The sequence below is a fragment of the Carassius auratus genome, chromosome 40 (genome assembly GCF_003368295.1).
Source record: "Carassius auratus strain Wakin chromosome 40, ASM336829v1, whole genome shotgun sequence".
Taxonomy (NCBI): domain Eukaryota; kingdom Metazoa; phylum Chordata; class Actinopteri; order Cypriniformes; family Cyprinidae; genus Carassius; species Carassius auratus.
Genome location: NC_039282.1, coordinates 11,194,580 through 11,219,986, shown reverse-complemented (window position 1 = coordinate 11,219,986; position 25,407 = coordinate 11,194,580).

The following is a 25,407-nucleotide window of genomic DNA, read 5'->3' as shown; positions in this document are numbered from 1 at the left end:
AGGAAAATCCTTTAACTGCATTCCAAAGTTTTCACGGATCATCCACTGAACCTTAGTTATTTTCAATGAACTCAGTAAATTTATTTTTGAATTGACTTTTGTTAGTTTTTTTTTTTTTTTTTTTTTTTAGTTTTTTTTAATCCTGTAACAATTTAGGGTTAAATCGCCATCTATTTATGAGTAGGATTTATGAGTAGCAGGGAAAAATGTGAAAGATTTAAGATTAAATAAATGCCAACTATCCACCAATGAGAATGAGGTTACACATTCCCGAAGTTTGTTATGCTGGATACACACCAAAAGATAATCAGGTTATCTTTTACCGGGCTGACAATCCTAGCTATGTCCCAATTATCTTGATGGTTCTACAGATTATCTTGTAAGATTTTATTTTGGTGCGAGTCATGTTAAGAGTGTCTGAACCTGATTGGAAGAACGGAGCTTGCCTGGTCGCGAATCGTGAATATTTAACATTTAAAATTTACTATCAGAAATCCTGATGTGTGGGGGGAACCCAGAGGACAAATGCCTGCACGCTCTGGAGATTATCATGTGAAACGAAACAATATCCAATTAGAATTGATTGCAATTTCTTCCTGCATATCGTTTGCCATGCTTATTTTGTATTCTCACGAGATTGCCTATGTTCACAGTCGAGACTCTGGTTGAAAATCTGTTCATGTGTAGTGTGTGGTCATGGCACACCACGCATTATAAAGAGCCAAACGGTTAAATATAGGATTTTTTATCCTCATGTTTGTGGTCTATTGCATTTTGAAAATCTTATAAGATGTAAAAAATATTTTGATGTGTAGCCAGCATTAGAACAAAAAGCTTGAAAGTGTGATTCCTTTGGTCTAGATCCATCTAGGATATGCGGCATTACAGAATTCATATCTGCACCCAATACAACATCCAAAAATCCAAGAGATTGACAAAACAGAGAGAAAAAAAATATACAATATTCCAATTCTCCACTATGGTTTTTATATGTGTTATTCTACCACCTGTATCACAACCTTAATCTTTCTATCTTAATTTATCTTCTTCCCAAAAAAATCCAGAAAACCAGTATGTTTGTGTGGGCTATTTGGCCATTCATATTACAATTCAAAATATTAAGGTCGTTCATAGGTGTCAAACAGAATTACTGCATAATAAAACACAATACAAATTTGAAAATAAAACCAGTTGAATCTACCATTAAACCAGCCCCACCCTTCCCATAAATGTTCAAAAGAACAAAAAACATTCCCATGAACTATAGCACATCAAACCAAGAACAAACCTTGATCTGCCAGCACCCCTTGATATGATCTTTGGCATCAACAATAGCCTGCACAGTACTGAAGCACCAACATTGGCCCCCTTAGTCACATATTTACTAGGTAGTGTCTCTATAAAATATAAATAAATAAATACAAATAAAAAAAAACCTTCAGTAAGCACTACTGTATGCTCAATGACTATGAATTAAAGTAAAAGTAAAAGAGTCAAATAATTAACAGTAAAAGAGACTTAACCATTTTGAGCATCTCTTTTCCGATTAGACAGTAAATGTCCAACTGAAGTTCATTGAGAGTTGGTGGATGAATGGGATCTGAGAAAAAAAAAATCTTGCTTCTTCTGGGGAGTATAGCATTTAAGTTTCATCTTGATTGAGAATGACCTTTCTGGATGCCAGCTTTTCTCATTTCCTTCATATCTGGGGCAAATGCACTTCTTTTTGTCATGACCGAACAAAACACACACACACACACTAAATGATTAAACCCAGGAAAAGCAGTGGTTAGTGACCAACGAAGGCAATCCTATTTTTTTATTTTGACACCTAAAGGAATTAAAGCTATATACCCCTTAACAATAAAGTTAAACGCCATGAATAGCTGTGCACTCTCCTCGCTATTATGCGAGCAAGTGTCCGTAGACTCGTGACTGCTGGCACCATTTACTGGTTACCATACACAAAGACACCAAACTGAACTACAAACAAACAAACAATGAGCCGTGTTAAGCGTTTCTCAATAAGTTCAATATTAAAAATAAATGTTAAACTAAATGTTCTCCCAATGCCTGATGATGTTAGAGAACACCTGACAAGAGATCAGAGGCAATTCCTTCAATCTAGAATCACTCCAGACTCTTTAGATTCCCAGCTTCATGTTTGTGTTTCTTCTCTTCAGTTCACTCCTCTCATTTTCTATAGGGTTCAGGTCAGGGGACATGAATATGCTTTAGTTTTTGGATGAGTAGGAGAATTTTTTCTTGGAACCCTCCCAAACAACATGTGGTGACATAGGTTCTGTTTGACATTTTTTATTTAATTAAGGTTTTCTGAACTATGTTCTGCAATTCTTCAGCTGTGATTTACCCTTTAGCCACTCAAACTCATCTTCTCACCATGCATTAGGACGATGTAGAAACATGTCCTCTTACAGGTGGTTTCGTAACATTTTATGCTGATTGGAAATTCTTTAAGGGGGGGTGAAATGCTCGTTTTCACTCAATATGCTGTTAATCTTGAGTACCTATAGAGTACTACTGCATCCTTCATAACTCCAAAAAGTCTTTAGTTTTATTATATTCATAAGAGAAAGATAGTCTGTACCGATTTTTCCCGGAAAAACACGAGTGGCTGGAGGCGTGACGTGTGGGCGGAGCTAAAGAATCACGAGCGCCAGTAGGCTTTTGCGTTGAGCGCGTCTGGAAGCTGTGACACCGTGAGGACAAAACCAACCAAAAAAAAAACATGGCTAACAGTCAGATTCAGCATATATTTATGATCCAGAATCAGATCCAGAGGCTGAAATTGAACAAGAGCAGCATCAGCAATCAGTCTCTATGTGGTATGTACTGAAACTGTATATATTTGCTTAGCGGTTTTGGAAAATGACCAAGTTCCACTTTGTCGTCTTTTTTTTTTTTTTAAGCTGTACATGTGGAAAGTGCAGTTTGATGACAACATCGCATGTTGTTTACTTGATGTGCTTACGCGCCGATAGCTAAGTTAACAACACAGAGATATTTGAAGCAGTTTTACTGGTGCAGTTTGATGACAACATCGCATGTTGTTTACTTGATGTGCTTACGCGCCGATAGCTAAGTTAATAACACAGAGATATTTGAAGCAGTTTTACTCACCGCATGCGGTTCCAACACACGATCGTGACCCTTTTTCGTTGGGACTGCATTATCCTTAAGAAATAAACGATGTGCATATCCGCGTCAAACTGGACCTTGTTTGATTCCATATATATTCATTCCATATATATTCAGACATTCATTATATATGTATTCAGACTTTCATTCTATATATTCAGACTTTCATTCAATATATTCAGATTTTCATTCCATATATTCAGTCATTAGTTTTATATATTCAGACTTTCATTCTATATATTCAGACTTTCATTCCATATATATATTCAGAAATTTTGTTTTATATATTCAGACATTTTTATTCTATATATATTCTGACATTCAGACTTTCATTCCATATATATTCAGACATTCGTTTTATATATTCAGACTTTCATTCCATATATTCAAACTTTCATTCTATATATTCAGACTTCATATTATGAATACAATTATTTCCTGAACGGTTTTCCATAATCTATCTATCTATCTATCTATCTATCTATCTATCTATCTATATATATATATATATATATATATATATATATATATATATATATATATATATATATATCTATATATATATATATATCTATATATATATCTATCTATCTATCTATCTATCTATCTATCTATCTATATATATATATATATATATATATATATATATATTGACCCTGATGTAGACCTTAACCCTGGGGTTAGGCAAGTTCGGTCCTAGAGAGCCGCAGTCCTGCGGAGTTCAGCTTCAACCCTAATCAAACACACCTGAACAAGCTCATCAATGTCTTCGGCATTACTAAGTTTGCAGGCAGGTGAGGTTTTTTTAAGGGTTGGAGCAGAACTTTGCAGGACTGCGGCTCTCTAGGACTGAACTTGCCTACCCCTGCCTTAACCCGTTAGACCAGGTGCGAGAGCCAGAGTATGTGAGAGTTGACAGGGGCTCTGCTCCTTGCACTTAGGATGAGCTGTTTATGGCATGGCAACTGTGCCACACCGAAAAGGAGAGAGCACACTTTCCTACATTTCTAAAACATTTCTATTTCAAATATAAACAATTTTATTTGAACTTTCTATTCATCAAAGAATCTTGGAAAATAAAACTCAAATTACACAAAAATATTAAGCAGAATAAATTACAGATATTTTAAATTGTAATAACATGTCACAATATTATTGTATTTACTGTATTTTGGATAAACACATTCTTGGTGAGCATAAGACTTTCAAAACACATTTTTATGGACCGCAACATTTTCAGCAGTACATGGTGTATGTAGGTTTTTTTCAATTCAGTGTCTAATTTTACTCTGCCATGTGTCAGGTTGTAGAAATAATGGGGTTGCAAACAAGCTTTTACATAGGCTTTAAATTAACAACCCATGCCATCCTGCAAACAGAACTTCAGGTTCAAATTGCACTTTATGTGCTTCTAGTCTCTCTCTCTCTCTCTCCTACCCCCTACCAAACCACAGGTAATACAAATAGGAAGTCTAGGGGAATAAATTTAGTTCTCCAATAATGAGTCTTCAAAATGCACTCTGCAGCTGAGTGAGGAGCTGTGAGAGGCAGATGTCTGTTTGAATGTTTACAGAGAAGAGCCTGAAGAGATTATTTTATCTGAAGTAAAACTGGGTGTTCTTCCCGATTTGACACATCACGACAGTGCAGAGACTGAATAAAGAGCTGGATTGCTGTAGATGGATACTAAACACAGTAAAGCACTCTTCTCTCAACATTATCTCATGCTGGAAATAAAATCCCAACCAAGCTACAGTGTAGGCCAAAAATGTATAAGTAATTTTATCATAATTAACAAGAAGAATGCAGTCAACATGAAGTGTTGCTGTAAATGGTCACATACCAGGTGTAAACAAAACTAAAAAATTTACTCACCCCCAGGCCATCAATGATGTGGATGCTGGCTTCTTCATGAGAACAGATTTTAATAAATGTAGCATAGCATCACTTGCTCACCAATAGATCCTCTGCAGTGAATCGGAGCCATCAGAATGAGAGTCCAAACAGCTGATAAAACATCTAAATGATCCATAAGTATTCCACACAACTTGAGTCCATCAGTTAAGATCTTGAGGCCTAAAGTGCATATTTGTCTCGTCTGAATCAGGAGAGAAATATGCATAGCTCAAGCATCATTTACAATGGGGGATGACCAATTAATTTGAGTAAACAGTTACTTTGGTTCCTTTGGTTGGGAAACATAGGTGATAATTTTTTTTTAAGACAGTGTGAATGACCCTCTTAATAATTATGATTTCTGAGTTTTTAAAAAAAGTAATTGAAAAAGTAAAATAACAGCAGTAGGCGCAACTTGTGTGTAGATTGATCAAAAGTAGGGTAATGTTGCTTTTGCTGATATTTGTCTTAAGGTGCGTTTTGTGAATATTGTTGGTGAAAAAAAATTTTTTTAATATAATATATATATATAATATCATACAAGTACATTTGTCACCCATTACTAATTATTTTTATTTATTTTTTTCAGTCAAGAGTTTCCAGTAACAAGGTGAAGAAACATCATAGCATATATAATCATTAACAATGATTTCATTTCTGTTCAGCAACGGGTGTTCGTTCAAGGAAAGTATGTCAATCAGTTGATTATAATGGGGGCAATCTAGTTTTGTCAGACACTGGCACATACTGCCACACTGATGTATCATCCATATCCCATGCAAACAGTCATTTAGCATATGTTTTTATCCAAATCAGCTTACAGTACACTAATCATCCACCTGCAGCAGATTGTGTGCTTCACTGGAACACAAGCAGACAAAAATAGCATTTCTGATAAATATTGCAGAACAAATTCTAATTCACAATTTAAAGACTAAATGTTTTAATCTAAATAATAATAATAATAATAATAATAATAATAATAATAATAATAATAATAGTAATATTGAGGTTCAAGCAAAATCAATATAGCAACACTGTTGCAATCAAATGGAGTTTAAGATGAAGCTATTGCAGACATAACCTTTGGTTGTAATGTGTGGATGTTACCTTTGAAGATAACATTTTTGTTTCATGACAAAGTACATCAAATCATCTTTTCCTCAACATAAACCCTGCTCACACACCAACACCCACAGGGACCACTGATGTTGTGTTTCTCTCCTCACTATGTATGCGTGCATTCAGTGGCACTAATTAACTGAGCCTCAGAAGAGTGTCATTTGTATCTGCTCCATTTCTCTAATCACCCCACAGCTCCAACCTGTAATGTTATCCAGTCCCTGCCACCATCCCTTCCCCTTCACAACCACCATAGCCTGAAGTGACACTTCCACTGATGCGCACATACTTATCACACACACACACACACACACACACACTGAAGCCTTTGACATGAAAACACCCTGGAATCTATCTATCTATCTATCTATCTATCTATCTATCTATCTATCTATCTATCTATCTATCTATCTATCTATCTATCTATCTATCTATCTATCTATCTATCTATTTAAAGTGTGTACTAAAATAACTAAAACAAAAAATGGAAATTTAAAATAATTTTTAAAGAACATTTAAAAAAGACGACATATTAAAAATTATAATAATAAAAGTGAAAAGATAGTTAACTTAAAAAAAAAAAAAAAATTATAATAAATAATAATAATAATAATAATAATAATAATAATAAATTATAAAAACTGGTAACACTTAATTTTGATATTCCACTACAGACATTCTACTAACTAGAAGTAAAATTGTAAATGATGTCAACCAGTCTTTATTTCAGAGCATTTTTTTATTGTTATTATGTCTGATTATTATCTTCGAACACTTTATTTTGACTAATTATCCTACCGGTAAATATAATTTTGCTAGTACATGTCAGCTTATTCTACAAACCCTAACCCAACAATCTACTTACACGCTAAGAGTTAACATGCATACATGAATGTCTAAAGTAAACAATAAAAATAAAGTGTAACCTAAAAACTAATTCAAAATATGAATAACAATTATACTGGTACAATTATCGTCCACCTGCACAGATTGTGTGCTTCACAGTAACAGTGGTATAATTTGTGATAATTCACACACACACACACACACACACACACACACACACACACACACACACACACACACACACACACACATATATATATATATATATATATATATATATATATATATATATATATATATCAGAATATTCAATGTATAGAAATAGAGAGAGAGAGAGAGAGAGAGAGAGAGAGAAAGAGAGCTCTACAAAGGGATAACACCGCTACCAGCAGTTAAGGACATCTTCACTACACGCTGCCTCAGAGAGACAAAGCACATAAGCAACACCTACAGTCACCTGACACAGAGACTTTTCTCCTTTCTCCCCTCTGGCAAATGGCTCAGGACTATTTGAAGATATATCATGACATTAGGAATAGTTTCTACCCCAATGTTGTATGGCATTTCAATACACATTATTGTGCAATAACAAAAATGATACTAAACATCTCATAATGTCAACATTTATGTCACTTTTGCAATTTGTCATTGTCTTATTGTCTTATCAATAATGTGTCTCATGTTTTGTATATATATATATATATATATATATATATATATATATATATATATATATATATTTTTTTTTTTTTTTTTATATATTATTTTTATTTATTTATTTTTTGTCCGCTCCCGTCACCTGTGGAGTTTTGGTTCCTTACCACTTTGCCTTGCCTAGTTGGGCACACAATTTCTGACATTTCTGACAATTTGTTGACTTGATTGCACAGACACTAATTGAAAAGAACAGAACTGACCTGAATGATGAAATCACTGAATTAACAATGAACTGACTTTAACCGAAAAACTGACTGCTTTATATTATCCTCTTGCATTATCACACTTTTTTTCTGTTTAAAACTGTAAAGCTGCTTTGAAACAATCTGTATTGTAATCAGCTCTATATAAATAAAAGGTGACTTGACTTGACCATTCTATCTTGTCCATAGTCTGTGGAGAAGCATTTAAGAAAGTTTTTCATTGTACTTGCCAATTATATAGTTTTTTTTTTTTTTTTTTTTTTTCTGACATCCATTGCAGTTTTCTGAGAAAAGAAAACATGTAAAATAATGAAAAACTTGATGACCAGTTACACCTGAATCGTTTACAAGGTGTTTTCATGGCAAATGCTTCAGTGTGTGTGTGTGTGTGTGTGTGTTTGTGTGATGAGTATGTGCGCATCAGTAGGAGTGTATCTTCAGTACTTGCCTAAACTATTTAATTTTGACCAGAAATTTAGAAGTTCTTCAAAACAGAAAGTTAATGTCCATGTTTTTTGTCAGCTATCCTGATACACATAAATAGAGCCGGGTGAAAAAAAAATATATATATGTTGCAATATTCTGCAACAAATGTGCAAGATCTGTGTCGTCGGCTTACAATGTTTTTATGAAATACATTACAATTAGAAATGCTGTGCATTTTCCACATAACAATAGAAATGTCAGTAATCGAAGATAATCTTATGATCTCAGAAGATATCACATGTACTTTTAAGAGATATCTGACCACAACAGCACAGATAAAGAGTTATTTAAAGAGTCTTTTTTATTTTTACATGTACCAATTAGGCGTACTCAAAAATGCTGTTAAAAGTGTTTGTCCACTTCAAACTCCTGCTGTTCTGGAATGTGTGAGCGACACCCTTCCTGCTGTGAAGTTGAATAAAAATACACACCTGTGGCTGGAGGCATTTCGTATCCTGTAGCACCCTGCCAGCTCTGTCCTTGTGTCCATTTGTCAACAGACATGTCCAATTGCTATTTGCCACCTGGGAAAATCGGCACCATGTCACTTGACAGTTTGATCCCCAGCCAAACTCTAGAGCCCATTGAATAAATAAATAAAAATTATATATATATATATATATATATATATATATATATATATATATATATATATATATATATATATATATATATATATAAAGAGAGAGATAGATAGATAGATAGATAGATAGATAGATAGATAGATAGATAGATAGATAGATAGATAGATAGATAGATAGATAGATAGATAGATAGATAGATAGATCCTAGATAGATAGATAGGGAACCCATAGTGGGTAATAAGTTAATTCTCATGAGGCCAACAGATCTATCAGCACCTTACTGAATCGACTCCAAAACAGCTGGACTAGCTGGATGTGAAGACCACAGCGCAAAAAACAGAATCCAGAGGCCTGGTCGAAGATATAATTCAGTCTTTTACTTGCGCTCTTGAATTTATCATTTATATGTCAATTTTAGTCTAGCTCTGTTTTCAATCTGACTCCAATTTTAAGTGATCACTAAAATTAGGTAATCTTTCTAATTAAAAAGTGATCACAAATATTGAGTGTTTATTAGTTTAGATATTTGAGTATTCTGGCAATCCCATACTTTCAATTATGCTTTCATTAAGGACCTAATATCACTCATAAATTCACTCGGCCAACTGTGAATGCACAGAAACAAACTCGCCAGTTCAGAACTTACTCAAAGGATGATTATAATGCCTTTAAGTGCCGCACCCTATGGTGCCCAGGAGAGATCTGTTCACTTAGCTGTAACAAATTAGCTCAAAGTGAGATGTACAAAAATGAAAATTAATTTTACTATTAATACATTGCTCCCAGAGCATGTAACAATACCGGAACGTAAAAGTGACCTCTTCCTGTGAGCAGCAAACACAGACAACCAAGTGTGAATACATATGGATGTTTATTAAACTACACTACAGGGGAACATGCAACATCTGACAACACACAAACATTCACACATTAAACATAGATGCCAATGCAAGGAAGGCATGGATAGAGAGAGAGAGAGAGAGAGAGAGAGAGAGAGAGAGAGAGAGAGAGAGTGCACTGCAGAGAGAGAGAGAGCGCGAGTGCTGATGCGCAAGAGAGTGGAGAGCCAAGGCAGTATTTACTCATTAACTAAATCACAACCTGTTGAGAACAATCAAAGAATCTCATCACCTTAATTAAAAGAGGTCAAAGCCTAGAAGTGGATCTAAATAGTTAACATGCGGTTACTTGCATTGGTTCTGTAGTTGCTGAGTAAAGTGTCCCGGTGCATGCATAAGCACGTCCTGATTTTGCTGAGTAAGATGTGTTCCTAGGTCAACATATTTTGTTGACCCTGGAACAACATTTTACTCCAAAAATATATTTTTGACCATATCCCTACACCTAAACCTAACCTTAACCATGAGTAATGTCACAGTGTCTGGTTTGTGTTCCCTGGGTAACCACTAGATGTCCTCATTCCCCACTATCCCTGTCTCCTCATTGCACTCAGCTGTCCCTGTTCATTAATCATTGCACACAGGCAATTCCCTATTAGCATCTTCATTCCCCTGTGTATATATACCCTGTCTGTTTTAGTATGTGTTAAGGAGTCCTTGTAGTTATCACGCCACTTCAAAGTTCCGTTCTTGCCCATTCGTTTTGTGTCTGTTGATGTTTAATTGCCACTTTAGTTTTTACCCCTGCCTGGACTGGATTTGATGTAATGGTTTTCCCTTATTAATAAATCTTACCGCTATTGGATCTACCTCTCCTCTGTTCTTGTGTGGGGATCGTGACAAGTAATCCCTAAAATCAGAGGAAATGATAGATAAATGACACTGATGTACAAGCACCAAACAGTGATTTTAAGCGTAAACTTCACAAAATCTATAAACTGGTTCTTCAAATCTGATTGGTTAATCACAATGTTGTCCCTGGAACATGTATCACTTGGTAAAATCAGATTCTGCGCGTAACGGAGGCCAGCGAGTAGTGCTGTGCAGGTAAACCTCACTCCCCGATCTCAAGTGACAGATGCTAGTGGCTGTAGCCATTTAGCCTCCTTGTTAGTGCGTCCGCCTCCCATGCCGAAGACCCGGGTTCGAGCCCCGCTTGGTGCGAGTGCGAGGAGCGTCAGAGAGGACCCGGGTGAGAGGGGTTACATTGGTGCCGTGACCCGGATGGGAGTGAGGTTTAGGGGGGTGAGTGTAACGGAGGCCAGCGAGTAGTGCTGTGCAGGTAAACCTCACTCCCCGATCTCAAGTGACGCACTAGCGAAAGATGTTAGTGGCTGTAGCCATTTAGCCTCCTTGTTAGTGCGTCCGCCTCCCATGCCAAAGACCCGCGTTCGAGCCCAGCTTGGTGCGAGTGCAAGGAGCGTCAGAGAGGACCCGGGTGAGAGGGGTTACATAACTAATACAAATAAAGAATTGTAACTAGGCTACTACAATAGTGAAACATACAAACAATACAGGCATATACCAGATACATTTTTTAACTGATTAATTATAGTCTAAAGGAATAAAACTGTATGTGTTGTGTATTGTGAGAATGTGAGTTGGCTGCTGAGCCAGGCCCCTTTGGTGTCTGGCATCAAGGGCTATCTAATTATATATATATATATATATATATATATATATATATATATATATATATATACACACACACACACACAAATGTCAAAAGGCTAAAGGAATTCATACAACATAAAGCCCAAACAATCATACATGATCCTAAGCAGATCCTACATAGTTTTGTCATGGCCACGACATAATAACTCATGGGAACGTGATAATATGTCGTGATACAATCATAAAGTCAAAACTTTAGTGGCAGAATTGTCAGATAAATAATAAATGAGCGTGTTGTGTTTTCATTTACAAATAAAACTATGTGAATGATTAATTCCTCAATGAAACACTAAGGTATTTATAATTATGGTCTATCAAATTGCTAAAATAAAATGAAATATATGTTACATTTAAACTGCATTCCAGAAAAAATAAATAAATAAAAAAAATTCCATCCAGCATTGTCAAAGTTTGATTTGCATGTCCAGCATTTAGAGTAGACTATTATTTACAAAAGTTTTCAGAACATTAAAGGGTTAAGATATTTTACATTTAGTCTGAGAGCTTTCTAACCCTCCATTGAAAATGTATGCACGGTATACTGTCCATGTCCAGAAAGGTAATAAAAACATCATAAAAGTAGTCCATGTGACATCAGTGGGTCAGTTAGAATTTGCTGAAGCATCGAAAATACATTTTGGTCCAAAAAAAATAAATAAAAATACGACTTTATTCAGCATTGTCTTCTCTTCCAGGTCTGTTGTGAGTGTGACTGCTGTGACTGTAGATGTGCAACGCTGCTGACATGTTTTCTGGTGTGCCCAATAACAAAGATAACAAGTTATCAGCATCGTACATAGCGTCGTCACTGCAGTCTTGTAAACATGCTTGTGAACTGCCTTGTGAACTGACCACAGCTCAGATGGCTCTACAGTTTCAGAACTGAACACAGGATTAGTCTCTGATGGACTGGAATTCCTTAGGTTCCTTTGTACTCCACTTAACAAGCTTGAACAGGAGTCAGGGGGCAATAATGAGCCTGTCAAGCAGACAGCAGGAGGTGCTAGAGCAGCAGAGAAGAACGCTTTACACACACAGGAAACATAATTGTTTACAAATCATACAAAGTAAATGAAATATACTTACATGTTTATATGGATGTAAAACTAGGAAATATAACACTTTTAGGTGGTGGCGTTTTCCATGCAAAATGCACCACAATCGCTCTCTCCAGCTGGGGGACCCATGTTTATTCATTTGCTGGACCACTGTCAAGGTTGGTTAGATCAAAGGAACCAGTGTATCGTGTTATGGCAGAAAGGTGCCTTCCACAAATTCATCATCTCCTTGTGCACTTCCAGAAAGAAAGGAACTGGGGTGAAGCACTGTTGAGATTTGACCTCGGTCTCTAAGAACCGATCATTCAAGCAAGAGTTCTCAGGACAGGGTGGAAGAATCCAATTAAGTCTTATACTTTCTGCTGCCTGGGTAAAAACGGCTGCCATCTCAGTGTCGGGTTCAGACCGGTTTAGTTGAGCCATCTGCTTCCAATCGGTCAAACTGCCTTCTAATGCTGGAGAACATGTGTGGTTGGAGGAACTAGAGGTCAGTGGGAATTTATCTAGCAGAACTGCTCGCGCAACATCTCCTTGCTCTCCTCAGTGCACATCATCGTGGACTCATACCCGGAAGTAGAAGGGCCAGGACGAGAAGCAGCTAATGTGAATTGTGATCTTTCTAAAAATAATGCAAGCCGCGAATGCAACATGTCCTCACAAGAACATCAGCCATCCACAAAAGATGCTTCAGCGTGGACGTGGCCCAAATACTGAGCACAGCGATTGTGCCTATCAGAGGATGAGATGTGGAAACTACAATCAGAAGGACACAGATGGAAAAGCATTTTGAAAACACACATATCCATCCATCCATTCTCTATATTTTAGAGAATTTTCTCTTTTAAGAGGAAATTTGGTCTCAAAGTTAGCAGTTGAAACACCCAGGGGTACTCACACTACGTTAATCTATTTATGAGCAAGAAAGAAATCTCTGCTTGTGCAATAAATCCAATGCCAAGGAGATTGAAAGATTAATTCAGTGTTGCATCTCCCAGAGATGCATTTGCTCCGAAGAACAAAACAAGTGAGCAAATGCCACACTGGCATATTTATACCCAGACGTCCGGGACCTGGCCAGTCATGCAAATTTTGCTTGCCAAATTCTTTGGTCTTTTCTCTATGTCAGCGAGGTCTTGGCTCCCAAAGTGCCACCCCTAGTGTCAAAACTTCAGCACAACGTTGAAGAAAACAGACTGAAAGGGAACCGTATATCATTTGATCAATATTCACTGAATCATCAATGAACTGATTTAAGCTGTTATTGTCCACTTGCATCACTGACAAACAAACTGTTTTCCTGTTTGATTCTGTAAAGCTGCTTTGACACAACCAGTATTGTAAAAAGCGCTATACAAATAAAGGTGACTTGACTCGATTTGAATTGACTTAATTGATATAAAGTTAATATACCAACCTTTTGACATACTAATATCTGTTTTGTACCATTCTAATACCCTGATAACCACCAAAAACTTGTGAATAAATCAAAGCTTGAAACATCTTTTTCACTATCTGAAAAAGTAAATGCTAATATATAAAATGTACACAGGATCATTCACACAAATACTAAACACCATCATGGTAACACATATGATACTGAAATAATGCAATAAACATTATTTTAACAATATTAGATGTAAGATAAAACCCTAACGTATCAACTGATAAAAATGAAATAAAGGAAGAGACAGTTATTTTGATGAAAAATAATCAAATGTGAATTGTCAGTTTAAAGTTTTCACTGTAAATTATACAATACTTCTTCCTTTTTACTTTTCTTCCTTTAAAAAAAAAAACTGTAATTAATGTAATTACAGTTATTCACCATATGGAAACTTACTGTTAACCAATGAATAGGTTTTTGCTGTAGCATGCTTTTCTTTCTTTTACTGATAAAATCACAATACTTTTTTACAGTGTGGAATGCAGGCATCTGTTAAATTCAAACGTAATAAAGCATGTATTTTCTGTAAAGCTGCTTTGAAATTATGTGTATTGTGAAAAGTGCTATAGAAAACAATTTGAATTTAACTGAAATGAATAAAATTAAACTTTTAGCACAATTCCCTGGATATTTTATTTACAACCCGCCATGATACAACAATCAGTGTTATAAAACGTCCCCAGTCATGATTAACGGTTTCAAAGAACATTGAATATGCTATTTAATGACAGACACTGGATATTTCACTCTGAAACTGGTGATCTTATTAGCAATTCAATATTTTTCAACCATTTTTACTCATGACTGTATGTTGTTTACTAAATCTGTTTAATAAATCTTTCATTGGAAAATACAAATTTAAAATGTGGGGAAATATCACTAGGCCACAATTAAGGACACCCTTTTACTGAATTATTTTGTAAACCTCCATTTGCCAGTTTATCAGGTCTAAATTTGATCCTATAATGCCTGATGAGGTTAGAGAACACCTCACAAGAGATCAGAGACCATTCCTTCATCCAGAATCACTCCAGACATTAGATTCCCAGCTCCATGTTGGTGGTGCTGCTCTTCAGTTCACCACACTAATTTTCTATAGGGTGCAGGTCAGGGAACTGGAATGGCCATAGCAGAAGCTTGGTTTTGTGCCCAGTGAACCATTTTTGTGTTGTTTGGATTATTGTACAGTTGGATGATCCAAACATGGTCCAGTATAAGATTTCTAACAGAGACTCAACTATTTTCTGCAATTCCCCAGCTGTGATCCTTGAAGAGTCTTTAGCCACTCAAACTCTCCTTCTCACCGCACATTAGGATGATATAGACACATGTCCCAAGGTTTTTTTGTTGTTGTTGTTGTTGTCTTATATTGCTTCCACTGTCCTCATTTGTAAGTCGCTTTGGATAAAAGCGTCTGCTAAATGAATAAATGTAAATGTCCTCTTCCAGGCAGTTTTGTAACATTTTCTGTTGATTGGAAATTCTTAATTATTGCCCTGATGGTGGAAATGGGGATTTTCATTGCTCTAGCACTTTTCTTAAAGCCACTTCACTAATTTGTGAAGCTCAATTATCTTTTGCTACACATCAAAAATATATTCTTAGTTTTTTCTCATTGTGATGGATGATTAAGGGCATTTGGGCATTGTTTCCCCCTATTTATATTTCTGTGAAACAGGAAGCAATGGCTGGATAATTTCATGTTCATAATCACCGTGAAATACTCAAAATTGTGAATATGAATGGTGATATACTTCAGAGTTATTTTACTCATAACTAGGGGTGTCCTTAATTATGGCTTAATATATTATATATTATATAATATATATAATATATAATATATAATATATTATAGCTTATACTACCTCTTGTGCAGCAAAATGCTCATGAAGCAACATATTTCACGTTTTTTAGAAATGTATCCACAGTAACATAGAGGTGCATCTCAATAAATTGGAATGTCGTTGAAAATTTCATTTATTTCTGTAATTAAACTAAAATTGTGGAACTCGTGTATTAAATAAATTCAGTGCACGCAGACTAAGATTCTTTTAATTGTGATGATTTTGGCTCACATTAAAAAGCACACACACACACACACACACACACACACCAATTCACTCATCTCAACAAATCAGAATACTTAACCTAAAACCAGTAAATGTGAAAACCAATTGTGAATTGTTAGCCTTCTGGAAAGTATGTTCATTTACTGTACATGTTTTCAGTACTTGGAAGGGGCTCCTTTTGCTTTAATTACTGCCTCAATTTGGCGTGGCATGGAGGCGATCAGTTTGTGGCACTGCTGAGGTGGTATGGAAGCCCAAGTTTCTTTGACAGTGGCATTTTTCTCATCTGCATTTTTTGGTCTCGTTTCTCATTTTCCTCTTGAAAATTCCCTATAGAGAATTAACAACGGCTCCGTGTATTAACAGCTGCTCTATGTGAAATCACACACCTGATGGTAATTACCAGATGATTAGATAACCGGCTTTACTGACTAGATGTGCATTAGTCATTGGCCGATATATATCGTGCACTCCTACTAAACTACTACTTTACTACACTCTGGATAACCAATCCATTGCATGGAGCAAGAAGATCACTCCATCGAGGACCATAAAAGGGACTTTTTAGATTTCGCCCATCTTATTATTATTTACACAGAAACTCCCTGTGTATATTTTATTATGTCAGAATTAACACCTTGACCAAAGAAAAGCTGTCTGGGGATGGTCCTCAAGGGAGTTTCGCCTCTTTCGTTGAGTGGGTGCTGGAGAATATTGGACTATATTTCTCCATCTGCTTTACTCCCAAACCAGAGACCAGCCAGCCATCATCTCGCTGCATGGAACAATCGACTGAGCCCTGTGCAGACGGAGTGCCTGAGCCCACCGTGACACGAGAGTCTCCAGCTCTGCCTCGGCACAAGGATCCCCTATCCCTGCCTCCAGCCTCCGACTCCACCTCGGTTCTCTGAACCATTGGCTCCGCCTTGGCTCCTAGCTCCCTTGTCTCCACCATGGCCCGACATCCCACTGTCTCTACTGGCCTGTTAGGCTCCTCCTTCCCTCTGGCTCTGCCTTCGTCCTCAGTTGCTCTGCTCTTGTGAATCTCCGCCTCTGCCTTGATCAACTGAGATATTGATATCGTTAGTTTATGTCATTACTGTTAAAGTTTGGGGACACCTAATTTCTGGCAATATTGTCAAGTTGATTGCACAGAAACTATTAAAAGAGAATTGAACAGAGCTGGACGATGACTTTACTGAATCAATGATGAACTTTAACTGCAACACACACTGATGATATTGTGATTTAAACTGAACAAAGATGACATCACTGAATTCAATGATAAACTGCCTTTAACTGTCATTTTGCATATTGACACTGTTTTCCTAATGAATGTTGTTCAGTTGCTTTGACGCAATGTATTTTGTTTAAAGCGCTATATAAATAAAGGGGACTTGACATGATTCTGCCTTATTGACACTCTATTTTCATGTTTAACACTGTAAAGCTGCTTTGACAATCTGTATGGTATAAACCGCTATATAACTTAAGGTGACTTGATAGTTGTGGTGTAGCCTTGGTGTAGACTTGAATCTTCTCATACAATTAAAATTATTATTAAAACATTGGTTAACATTATAGTTACTGTTCTTGGAGTGAACGAGTCTTCAAGTACCCCTATTATGCTATTTTTAAGGTTCTAATTTTGTTTTGGGAGTCTCATACAATAGGTTTGAATGTATGCAAGGAAAAAAAAATTGTTTCATAAAAATATGCAGTTAATATCACCTCTTTTTTCAACTATTCTCAAACGATTCACTCAAAGCAGTTCTGAAATGTTATACTCTGTTCTGATTAGTCTGTTGTGATTCGTCCACCACGTACAGTGCCTGTTGGAAGCGATATGCCCATTGCAATATTTCTGTACTTTGAAAGCTTTGTAGAAAATATTAACATCTATTATTTATCACAATTACAGATTGTGATTCAGTGGAGCAACCTGGGCCAGATAAACTGGATATTGAGCCATTTTTCATGAGCAAGCATTTTGTGAATCCACGTTGAACTTCCAGTCATCAGTAAAATGATAGGGATAAAAAAAAAAAAGATTGGGCTTGTACTTCTGTGGTAAAATGGGGAAGAAAAAAAAAATAATTGTTACCACTGATTCTTTGCAGCCTCATCTTTCAAAAGTGAAAATAAAACTAATTTCACTAGTTCACGCTTATATATAATTAGCTGAGGTATGGTATGCGTATTTGGCGTGCTGTCCGGGGAAGGGCTCCGAGCTCAGGAATGGCCCGAACCTAGAGTACCCCCCCTTCCCCGTATATTATAAAGTGAACTTGAAGTGAGGAGATGGGGTGGAGGAGGGATGCTGATAAACCGTCAATGGATAGAGGTAAGTCATCGATATTTATACTATGGAATTGATTACTTGATTGTGGTCCACCTGTGTTGATTAGGCTAAGTATCTGACGCGCTCCTCCCGAATCTTTATTGATAGCCGCCAGTTTAAAGAATGCCCCCCCCCAAAAAAAAGCAGAGTACTGGTGGGGGCTGATTTGGTTTCTGAGAAGTCATCTCGTTGGCAGGCTGGAAGGGCCTACGTACTCCGGAGGGAGCGACTTGGGCGTTGGGAGAGTAGGCCCTACCGGCTGCAGCTAGTGAACTACGTGGTTGTTAACGCCCGGTCGGTAGGGCTCGAGCCGATGCTCAACTGGAGCAACTTTTTGGCGTTGGAACGGTGAGCCCTACCGGCCGATGAGGAGGAGCAGCGTGATTGTGGCGCCCGACCGGGAGGACCCGAGTTGCCTCGACCGGAATAGGTCACGGTGTCGGCGTACGGGCCCTACTGGCTGATAGCCCCTGCTATTCAGTGGGTGAAGGGCCTAACGCTGACCGAGAGGGCCCATGAAGCCTCCGACAGGAGATTGAGACTCAGGATGATGGACGTCTGGGTCCTCTCGGTTTGGCAGATAAAAAACTTTTGGGCTGGCCGACAAGGAGGACTCTGGCGACATCCGAAGGGAGATCCCGACTCACGGCATCGGATGGATGAGACTCGCTTGCGGCCGACAAGCATAGGCCCGTCCAGCAGACTCTCGGCAGACGTCTGAAGGGAGCACACGCGACAGACGGGTAAGCCTCGGCGGACGGGGAGGGTTGGAAAGGAAAACCCGACTGGGAGGACTCTCGCAGCATCCAATGGGGCCTCTAACTCAGAAAATCGAACGGGTAAGCCTCGCCAGATGGGGTTAAAAGATGTGAGAGTAGCTGAGGGTAGTTTTTTTTTTTTTTTTTTTTTTTTTTTGCAGGATTTGGCGAGAGGACGAGACTCGTAGAGTCGGACGGTTAAGCCTCGCCTACTGTCAAATGGAAAGGTAAATTGCGTTGCCGAGAGACTGCTACCGACGTCCGAAGGGAGCACACACATCGAACAGGTAAGCTTCGCCGACCGTAGAGTGGAAACATAAAGCAAGTCTGTCCAGGAGGCTCTCGCCAGCGTCTGAAGGGAGCACACACATCGAACGCAGTGAACTGATGATGCGAGTGTTAGGAGATGAGCGATGAATGGGCGTCCTTGGGGAATTATGCGCATGGCGAAATTTAAAAGCCCGAGCAGGGGGAGTCGAGGTTGATGCCGAGGAACTCTATGGTTGTGGAGGGACCCATGGTTTTTTCCTGAGCGATGGGAATTTTTGGACGGTGAGGATATGGGCGGCTGGGATTTGCCTTGGGCGATGAAATGACCAGGAAGTCATCTAAAAGATGGATAATATGTGGGATTGCGTAATTGTTGGAAAGGATCCAGCAAACGGCTTCTGATAGCATATCGAAAATTTTGGGGCTGCTTTTGCATTCGAAGGTTAACCGGACTGCGAAATAGTATTTCTCGAGCCATCGTATCCCGAACAGGTGCCAAAAGTCCGGATGGATAGGCATCACTTTGAAAGCAGAAGTGATGTCTATTTTTGCTAGCCAGGCTCCTCGGCCCGCGATTTTAATCAGTTCGACTGCCTGATCTATGTCTTGGTATTTGAGTGAAAATTCGTCGAGGGGTATCAAACTATTAATGCTCGGGACTGTGGATTTATGCGGAGATGACAGGTCTACTATTAGGCGTTTCTTTTTTTATAATTTTTTGATTTTTATTTACAGCTTTATACAGGGGGCAAACTATGCCTGCGTGAGCACCGCCAAAGAACTTGCAGGAGTGTAGATAGCGGCAGTGCTGTCTGATGCATTTCCCGCTGTTGAAAGCGATGCATAGCTGTGAGCTTTCTGCTCCTGGTTGGGATAGGCATGAGTTTGCTGTGGTTGCTGATCTTGGGACATAGCTGGTGGATTTTGCCGGGGGAGTATCAGAGTGTTGGGTTGCGTCCGGGTTTATTTGTGGGCAGGTTGTGGTGGAGTGAGCCACGGACCTGCAGACTGCGCAAGAAATGCTCCTACAGCCTAGAAATACGCGGCTGTGCAAGTCAGAGTCGATCGCTCCCCAATAAGGGCACTAGTTCCACTGAGCAATTCGGATGGCGCATTTAGCGGAAAAAAGCTTGTGGTAAGTATTAAAGTGCCCCCTCCATAGGACAACGCGAGTTCTGCTATTATTGACAAATAGTCGTTGAGTTCGCGTCGCCTGTGGGGGAAGGCTGAGCAGATTATCTCGGTGTAGCGGTTGAATGCGATGGTGAATTCGGAGAAGGAGAGTAGTCGAGATGAAAGGGGATTTGGATTTTTAAGCGTGACTGAGAAATCGACGCAGTCTATTTGGCGGTTTGAATCGGATGTGGGCAGGAGAGAAGGGAGAGACGAGAGATCTACATCCGCACCTGCTAATATCTGTGCTCGGATGCTGTGGGTCACTCGGGGAGGTTCGAGGGCGACAGCGTTTTGATGGGATTGATTACTTGATTGTGGTCCACCTGTGTTGATTAGGCTAAGTATCTGACGCGCTCCTCCCAAATCTTTATTGATAATTACATTTAATTTCACAGCATCGGACATTGTCTATTCTCGATATTATGTTTACCACGCAAACAAGTTACAGTGTTTGAGAGAGGGTCAAGTATTTGCCATCATCCACGTAGAACACCATCCAACTGCGGGCATTATGCAAATGTATAGCCGTCACGGAAGTGGGATTTTAGTGATGACTTGTTTAGGCTGTTCAGGGTGGATTCTTTCTTTTTAGAGACAATAGATTTATTTTAAGCACTTTCAGCTTTACAACTTCAACAATCATTTACATTCACATATGCTACATTACAGACTGCATGACATATATAAAATTACATAATAGGGACACTTTAACAGAGTGAAAAATATAAGGAAATTTTCCTCTTTAGTAATTTCTTACTAGGAACACTTTTTGAAAAATTATAATCTTTATCACCATTGTTGAGTCAAGACTAAGTTTACACAAAAAAAAAATTGATATGCAGTTAATACTTATCAAACTGGTCTTTCTTGGATCTAATCGAACTAGTACTTTTTCCATGCTTCTACATTGTTGCATTTATAGGGGAGGAGGCTGCACAAACATGTAGGAACACTTTGTTCTACTTTGTTTGTTCAACAGTCTTTGTGACACCCAATCAAAATAGACGGCTTTCAAGTGAATTTTGTTAATAGAAATATGTACAGCTATATTTGGGAGCACCCCACTAAATTGATATTGCCTTTGTGAAGCACTTGTCGGTAATTGAATCAAATTACTACTCCACATTGGATGTCTTTGAAGACAGGCAGACACTTTTCACAACGAATAAATCTTGTCATTAATCATCTAGACGAAAATGCATGAAATCTACACGGGGTAGCTTTTCAAGGACGTTCAAGTCAGCAGTAATTAAGACAATTTGATGAATGAAATCAAATACTTAATCAGATGACAATGAGAACGCTTTGGATTCATCCCAATGAATGACTTTAGAGTTCTATACATGGTGTGAACAAACTGGGTTATCTTTGTGTGCAGTATATGATCTTTTTCATGCTAAGTTTCTTGCTAAACCAAAGATAAGGCCAATGAAAATTCCACGCTACGATAAACTTTGATTCAAATGATTTATAGTAGTACAAAGACAAGACAAAGACAAGGATGTATTGTAGCTGACAAATATGATGATTATTACTTAATCTTTAGTGGACTTTTTGACTGCTGAGAACAAATGCTGGCTCAGCTCAAAGAAGAAATATATAAATAAAGCTGACTGACTGTTGCACACCTTCATCACTATGGATTATTGTTCAAACTACCCCCAAAAAAGTTTCTTAATATGTAAATTTCAAATTATTACAATGTAAGTTAGTACATACATTGTAGCAAATTTGAATATTTATGTATAAAAAAAAATAACAATAAAATAAATGAGACAACATGAATTTGTCTTTAAGTAACAGTAATAATAATAATAATAATAAAAAAAAAGATTTCAACGAAAAAACTTTCTGTCAAGTAAATACCATAGATTTAAACATGTAAAAATCCAATCCAATTTGCAAAATATGGCTTTTCGTTAAATTACAAACAGACAATATGCATATTGCTGATGAAAATGAAAGTGAAAAGCAAGTATCGGTGAAACAGTCATGAAATTACATTAATAATCAGCCTGGACTGTAGTGCTGAGGGTAAACATAAAAACAAACAAAGCATCATGACCGGTTAAAGAAAACCATTGGTTGCCATAATTTTAACACTGATTAAAGAATAATATTTTAATATATTGATTTAAATCATATTTTTATTTGTTATTAAACAATTATGCATTATTATAATATAGTATGCATTAGCAGCCATTTAATAATAAATATAGATAAGTAAACAAGAATTTGTTGGTGTCTGGATAAATAGAGGTTACAAATAAATGAAAATCTGCATTCATTCCCATTCACCATTCAAAAATCTAGTAAGATTTATTTTAGGTTTTTTGAATGAAGCTTGCATAAATTTGAGTAGACATACATAAGAATTTATTGCGGTGATGATAAAGCTGAATATTCAGCATCATTCCTCCAGTTTCAGAAATCATTCTGCTCAAGAAACATCTTCAGGTTGAAAACAGGGGTGCTGCTTAATATATAAAAAAAAAAAAAAAAAAAAAAAAAAAATAAGGGTTCATAATGATTTTAAATTTAAGATCTTGTTTCCAGAATCTCACATTTAAATTTCTGCTACTGAAAGAAAGAGAGATACGCTAACAAATAAAAATGTAGGCTAACAAAATAGTGTTATTTTACGTCATGTCATGAGTCTTGAATTTATATGAATTATCTTGAAAAACAAAATTTGTAACACAGAAAGGCAAAAAAAGTGCCAGGGAAATAAAAATGGTGTAGGCCTCAAAAATTGTAGGCCTATTCGTCTTGTCAGGATGCAAAATCGTAGAACATTTACAACATAATAGGGAAAAGTGTCGCAGAGAGAAAAATAAAAAAAAAACAACATCTGTCATTTGAAATTGGAGGTTAAGCAAAACCGAGTTGAAACATCCATCAAGGACAGAGCATCCACACTTTTCTCTCCATCCTTATTTTTCTCTGACACTCATGGACAACCTGCTGTTCTGTCTGAGGGCCGTGTATTTACCTCCGGTACAGCCTGCTCTGATCATCGTTCTGACAGACACCGCAAATAAAACACATGAGGCTGAAAGCATGCGTGCAGCACGTGCAAAACACGAGTGTGTGCTGTACCAGTGGTCAATAAGAATAAAAAGCAGATATGCTGTTCTAAACGGACGTCGGGAACAGGATATTGTTAGATTGTTAGGGATATTTAATCCCATGGTGCAAAAAATCTGGTTGGGTTGTGGGAATGCAAACCTCTAAGGTAATGCATATTAAAAGATAAACAGATGTTGTTACAGTTAAGCATTTTTAACAAGTTTAGACATGAATGCTGATTTCAGATTTGTTCAATCATAAATATATTTTTAGAAAACGTGGAAAATGTGTAACTTTGTAAGGTGTGCAACAGCTTACTGGAACAGAAACCATCGTACTCAGTTTAAAATACCGTATTTTCTGGACTATAAGTGGCTCTTTTTTCATAGTTTGGGCTGGTCCTGCGACTTATAGCCAGGTGCGACCTATTTACCAAAATTAATTTAACATGAAACCAAGAGAAATGAACCAAGAGAAAACATTACCTTCTCCAGCCGCGAGAGGGCGCTCTATGCTGCTCAGTGCTCCTGTAGTCTACACTGAAAACACAGAGCGCCCTCTCGTGGCTGTAGACGGTAATGTTTTCTCTTGGTTCTTGGTTCTAAATAAATGCGACTTATAGTCCAGTGCGACTTATATATGTTTTTTTTCCTCGACATGACGTATTTTTGGACTGATGCGACTTATACTCAGGTGCGACTTATAGTCCGAAAAATACGGTATTAATATGTAGCTTGTATGACTAGATAAAAGTACAAATGTGACCCTGGAACAAAACCGGTCTTATACATCAAAATTAGATGTTTCTTTTACGCCACAAATCCTTAGAATATCGTAAAGATCATGATCCATGTTGATATTTGTCAATTTTCTAACGCAAATATATCAGAACTAGTTTTTGATTAGTAATATGCATTGCTAAGAACTTCATTTGGAGATCGTTAAAGACGATTGTCTCAATATTTAGATTTTTGCACCCTCAGAAAACAACAACAACAACAACAAAAAACGATTTATGCAGCTCTCTGTGCATAAATCTCAATTTGATTTTTTTTTTACCCTGATGAGCAGTCAAGGGTCACAAATAGTGTTTAAACTGTCAAATGACTGTCAAAGAAAACTTACAAACACTTTTTAGGAAATTTAACTCTTTAATTTTACAAAGATCTCTTCATGAGACCTCTTTGATTGTGAATGTCAGTACTGAATGATATTAAGGCATTATAAATAGCATCATTCGACATAAATCATTCGGCACTTCCGCGCAGGGATGTGTTTCTTTCAGCCTGTTGTGTGTGTGTCGTAAGTGAACACCTATACGGCTGATTAAATCGCTGCCATTAGTGTTAGCATCATTTAGCTCCTGTCTCAGGGAGTCTGAATGTGAGGTCTTTATGAGATCTCTGGGGATCCTGTCCGCTTGTGGAGCCGCTCGGCTCCAGTCAATCACGGCTGATGTCAAGGATACTGTGCCACAGAGCCACAGAGATTGATGGAGATGTGCCAAATGGAGCCAGCGTGCCCTGTTATTAACACACAACCTTACTGGAAACATGCTGTTGTTACATTAAGAAAGAACAAAACCTATGAGTTGCCTACTAAACTAAAATGCTCTCCATGGACATCAACCTTCACA